Source organism: Parasteatoda tepidariorum, chromosome 1 (assembly GCF_043381705.1).
Source record: "Parasteatoda tepidariorum isolate YZ-2023 chromosome 1, CAS_Ptep_4.0, whole genome shotgun sequence".
NCBI lineage: Eukaryota > Metazoa > Arthropoda > Arachnida > Araneae > Theridiidae > Parasteatoda > Parasteatoda tepidariorum.
The window spans coordinates 20,480,898-20,486,897 of NC_092204.1; the positions used below are offsets into that span (position 1 = coordinate 20,480,898).

At 26.3% G+C, this 6,000-nt stretch overlaps 1 protein-coding gene across 1 annotated transcript in view; it reads right to left on the reverse strand.

Annotated features, from left to right (window-relative positions):
- The window catches only part of LOC107449387 (semaphorin-1A), a 561,149-nt gene extending 557,599 nt beyond the window's left edge, over positions 1 to 3,550 (reverse strand). The window contains exon 1 of the mRNA XM_043039234.2: positions 3,075 to 3,550. The gene's annotated coding sequence lies outside the window, so the exon portion shown is untranslated. The remainder of the gene's footprint in view (positions 1 to 3,074) is intronic.
- Between the last annotated feature and the right edge of the window lie 2,450 nt (positions 3,551 to 6,000).

Consider the following 6,000-nt stretch of genomic DNA (forward strand, 5'->3'; position numbering starts at 1 on the left):
ATTTTAAAATAAAAATTTACCTGTAACTGACGTATTAAAAAGATTATAAGACAATATTTTTAAAATACTAATTTCGATGTATTATTCTAAATTTACTAAAAACATATAGTAAATTAATCCTAATCTGAAAGCTTACAATTCTTATAACTGTTACTTAAAATTTTATTTCAGTAATTAAAATAACTTAAATGCTTAAAATAGCCTAAAGCCATGCGGCATTTTTGCGATTCATGCGACCAAGTGCGATTTTGAAATTGACCCATATAGACTAATTACCAGGTATTAAATACAACATATTTAAAAAGTTTAAAATCATTTAGTTTTAAAATAACATTATTGATTTATTGCTACACAATTTATTTCGAGTAATATATAGTTTTTTTTAATAATTTTTTAAAAGTAGAATGTGTTTTAGTTCATTTACATAAAAGTAGTTCACCTAAATTTCATGGAAATAATTAAATTTTGAGCTAATAAAAGCATTCAATATATATGTATATAATTTTGTAAAAAAAATGTGAAGCCCCGAATTTCACACTGAGAAACTGTTTTTATATAAATTTGTTTTACTAAACGCGTTTAATTTCCGTATAAAAACATTTTTTTTAAATAATAATTTAATGCAATGCCAAAAGTATTTTTAATATGTAATAACATTTTTATGTTGATGTATTCAGTAATGCCTATAATAATAAGATAATGAATATATTACTCATTCCATTCGTTATTAACAATTTTAAGCTAACCTCGTAACTATTGCCCTAAAATGCTACATATCATTTGATCTTTAATCTGAAAAAGAATCTTTTATAACTTTAAATCATCGATATTAATTTGTAAGTGCAGCTTGATCTTTAAAAAAGAATTAATAAAACAAATGCAACGTTTTGTATTGATATAATTAATAAATTATTAATAAATATTTGATTAGATTCATAATATTTTTATCATAAACTAATTTTTCAAGACCCTTTGCGAATTTGAATGTACCTAAGCGAATTCTAAGCATTTACGTTTATGTTTTCTTAATAGATACTTTTATTAATAAAAATGCAAATATATAAAGTGTTTGAAGATGCATAGTTGATATTTACATGAACTTTTCTAAGGATTTCATTGACATTTTTATTTACATAAATTTCAATTTAATGAATTTTCGTGACATTTTTATTTGAATAAATTTATAATTGATGAAATTTGTAGATTCTTTGTAAATTGTTTTTATATTCGGGGAAGTTATCAGCAAATATGTTTGCTCATTTTATGCACAATTAGGTATGAAGATTAACTATTTAATACTGGTTAAAAAATTTGGTGTTTATTATGTAAGTTAATACTTATCATGACTTTTATGTTTCATGTTTTAATGGTGTATTTTTATGTTTTCAAATAAAAGTTTCACGGTCTAATAATGTAATACTTTGTAAAATAATATATTTGAATCAGAGAGCGTTTGCGTTTTTATTACAGTATATTTAATAAAGGTTAATATTTTTTAAAGAATTTACATACAGATTGAGAAAGATAGTATTTATAAGTTCGCGATTTTTTTTCTTCATAAAACCATTTATCATTTTAGAGCAAAAAATTTTTATGATTTTTTTCAACTACATTTATTGTAAGAACGTTAAAATGCTTTCTATTTAATAAATCTGATAATTATATGCATGAAATATAAAATTTTCTTAATAATTATATTCAAAGGTATGCACTTTCAAAAGTAATGAATATTATTTTCTCCTAATTTTTTCTCATTTTTACATATGAATAAGAGTAAAAATAAAAAATAAAAAAGATAACTATCATACTTATATAAATTACTGACTTATGTTAAAACCCTTTCAAATTTTCAAGATTTAATAAATAGATACAAAATTGCATTCATTTTCTTTATCAATCACTGTATTTTCTAACGAAGTCATCAAAAAAAGTCTGAAGTAACCTTTAATATTTTACTAGAATACTTGTGATTTACATGTTACTATTAAACAAAATAAGAGACTAAAAAATATTATATCTTTTAAAATAAGTAAAAATAATTAACAAATTTGAATATAGCACTGGGACATGGAAAAAATATCTCCAAGATTGCTATATTTTATAACTAATTTTTGATATTATGGATAGTAAAGTAGAGTCCGCTAACTTAAAAACAAAAGGCTTATCTATAATTAATATAATGGATGATAAAAATGTTAATTGATTGATCGATTGATATGAATTGATAATCTTCCAACTTTATTTTTCAGCTTTTCCTTCAACAAAATCTAAAATCCAATAAAATATTTGCTTATCTTGAATTGATTTATTGTACGTCTTTGGGCCATGTTAGAGTTAAAATACTTAAATCAAATTTAACGACGTAAACTTGTTTAAAGCGATAGAAATTTACTTTCAACTTTCAAAAATTATCAATAAATGAGAGAAAAAAAAACTAATTTAAAAAGTAAAAGAGTAATCATTAGCTCTCTTAAAAGGAGAAGTATAAAGATAGCAGTAGTTTAAAAAAGTAATGAATTACATTTTTATAAATTTATAAGCATTTAAATTGGGGAATCCAATTATCAATGATTCATACGCTTTTCTTTCCTATACTAATTTTATATAAGATGCAAATAAGTAAATTTTACAAACGTGAGGGAAAAAAACTGGGTTGATTTTGAAAGACGTTTTAGAAATTCTGTGCATAATACAGAAAGTGCTTTATATTTTGACATATAGGGATATAAAATCAATAGTAATATAATTAAAAATAATTTAAAAAATATCCTTTAAATAAAAATAAATTTAAAAAAAATATCGTAAATTTATTTAAAAATGTAGCATATAAGTTTATGTTATAAAACTAACGTTCCAAATTGGGAGGAAAAATGTGAGATTTGTAATTGTTTCATATCAATTATATAATAATTATGAAATATTGTTTCATATTATTCATTCCTTCTTGTAAAATTATAGATAATTGTTAATGTTGTTGTGTAAATTGGATAATTTTAACTGATGAATTGTCTAATTGAATTTGTAATAAAAAATAATTTTTTTCACTAAGTTTTAATTGTTAGAGAGCCACTGACCTTTTGCTTTTGTCAAAGTAGCTGCGACTTTCATGAACCAGAATGTCCACCAACTGGTTAACCGGCAAAGGAGCGCACTTGGAGCCGCAGGGCCTGAGACCCTAACTCCGATAAAACACAATAATGTATAGGAAGCACAACAATTCAGAATGCAAATCCAAAATCCCAATACTTATATGAAATATCAGACGATAATGAACAATATATAGTAAACAAAAAACTCCAAATAAATGTTTCGAACAATCTCTTACAGCGCGCGAGATTCAATGTTTTGATTCAAGATACTACTTTTAATCCCTCAGAAAACACTGTGCGGACAGTGTTCAAACTCACGTCTGTTCGCAACTAAAGTTGCGTTGCTTGTGCGATATCAGAGATTCGACTCAGTCAGTGAGAATACGCGATGATCGCCCAAGGTTGGCTGGGCAGACTGCTTGGCGCCAACACGTTTGTCTGGAAACCGCCAAGTGGTACTCGCCAAGAAATTCATTTCGTTCAATACTCGTATTCTTCGTCACAGGCAGGTCTAGTTAAGGAATCGGATTATTCCAGATATGAAATCTGTAATTTTTTGATTCGACGAACCTGAAATTATGGATTTGAGTGATGAATGGTTGCGCTACGATATATGAATGGTTTTTCGTGAGTTTTTAGAATGCGTGAGAACTTGATGTTTACTCGCTATGTAACGTGTCGTTATCCTCTATGGTGGTACGGTGCTATATTTTATTGAGATAGTTCTATAGTAATCGCGTTATAACACTTGATGGCGGGTCTTTTTATTTGTTGCTTTGATCACAAGCAATTTAAAACAACTAACGGTAAAAGAAATTTTAAATTTCCAATGCAATTCCACATTAATTTTAAAATTCATTTACTATATAATTATTAAAAATTTATTATAAATCAAAATAACGGAATATTAGTCTGAGTTATTTTTTTCGAAAACTTCTGATTTAAAATAATAAGATTGAAATAAACTGAGTATCAGTTTTCTCATGAAAATTATTCTTTAGTAAAAGAATTAATTATTTTAGATAAAAAAATATTTATTTTTAAGTTTTAAATAGCAGTCTTATGCTGGCTTTATAGACTTAATAGTTCTGCTTAATGAACTTCATATGTTCAAAAATTTTAGCAATTTTTTCATTTATGAATTTTAAATTTGTCTGATCTATGATCATCTATGATCATTCTATGATCATGATATGAAATTCTATGATCATCCTTAGCCATTATGATATAGTGTATTATTACTGGATGAAGAACGCTATTGGACGAAGATCATCTCTAATTCTATTCAAAATTTCTTTAACTTTCTATTTTTAAATCGTAAGATGTATTAGTTGATGAACCATTCATTGAATTTTAAGATAAACTTAACCCTGCATTTACGAAATTTCAGATTATGCCAGAAAATGGCAGATATTTAACATTAGCAAAATACCTGTGTTTTGTACGGGATGAAAAAAAATTTAATTAAAATAAAAGTAAATCAGTATTAATCAAGGTAAAACATATGCAATTTTATTTATGTGTTTACCTAAAAGCTCTTCGAAAAAATTTTTTCCTACTGGTAGGGAAATGCAAATTTAAAAGAGATTGTAAGCTGGTTTTTCTTCAATATCTGACAAACGCTTAAAACTATTTTCAAAAAACCATCAGGTTTATTTTATGCATGTTTAAATTATTTACATACAACGATAATCATAATCATTTTAAACCTCATTTATTTAAACAAATGTATGAAGTTATGAATAGTGAACATATAAATTCTGTTAACAAATAAAATACAATAATAAAATCTCCCGGAAATTCTAGAAGCGTTGGTAGGTATGCATGAAAGATTTTTCCGAGCGTTTTATTTTGATATAATGATTTTTAATAAAAGCAACAAAAAAAACATAGTTTTAAGAAAAATCGATTTAAAATTTTACTATCCTTTATAATCATCACGAAGTAAAGAATTAAAAAATATGTTTAACAACCCAGAAAATATAATGTCGTTTACGTGTGAAGCAATTTCGAAATTTAAATTTTTCTCAATTATTTTAACACATTTACTTCGCTTTTTTACTACCACTGTGAAAATTATTTAGCAAACAACGTAAAAGCTGGCAGCTATGCAGTCACAGACGTAGACACAATAATGCAAAGTAAAAATTGTAACTCTCTGAGGGATATTTGGCAAATATGGAGATGGACGGTTTTAAAAATCACTATTTTAGGATTTGGTCGGTTTAGAGGAAAAAAGGGATTTTGAAACGCTTATAAAATGTAATTTAGATCAAATTTCTCATGATATCCATTATTCAGTCAATGGAAAAGTTTACTTAGATCCTAAACTAACAAAAAATACGCATTTCGAAAAGCATAAAAATTAAGCACTCCAGCATAAAAATTAACTGTCATTTCGGGATCATGCTCTTTTTACAAAAAAAAAAAAAAAAAAAAAAAAATGACGCTAACAAAAATTACTCAACTATTTTAGAGTTAAAATTTATTTCGGAAAAACAGAAATTTATGCCCACTATATTATACTATCACATTAAATTATACTAATACTTTAATTTCATACTGAATTCTTCCCCTCTGCAGAGGATCAAAATTGTGATGGCATGTCTTCGGATCATCCTCAGGGATGTTTCCCAGACCGTCGCCAACAGCCCATTGTGCAGCTCTAGTGCGACGTAAATGAACTACAACAACAAAAACAACATCATACTGAACTGTTACTAATTCCATATTTGAAAAACTAAGGAGGTAGCTGAAATTAAAAAAAAATATCCAGTTAAATTAATAGTGCTTCATTTATGTCGCACTAGAGCTGCACAATGGGCTATTGGCGACGGTCTGGGAAACATCCCTGAGGATGATACGAAGACATTATCATCACAATTGTGATCTGCCGCAGTAGGGTATGGCT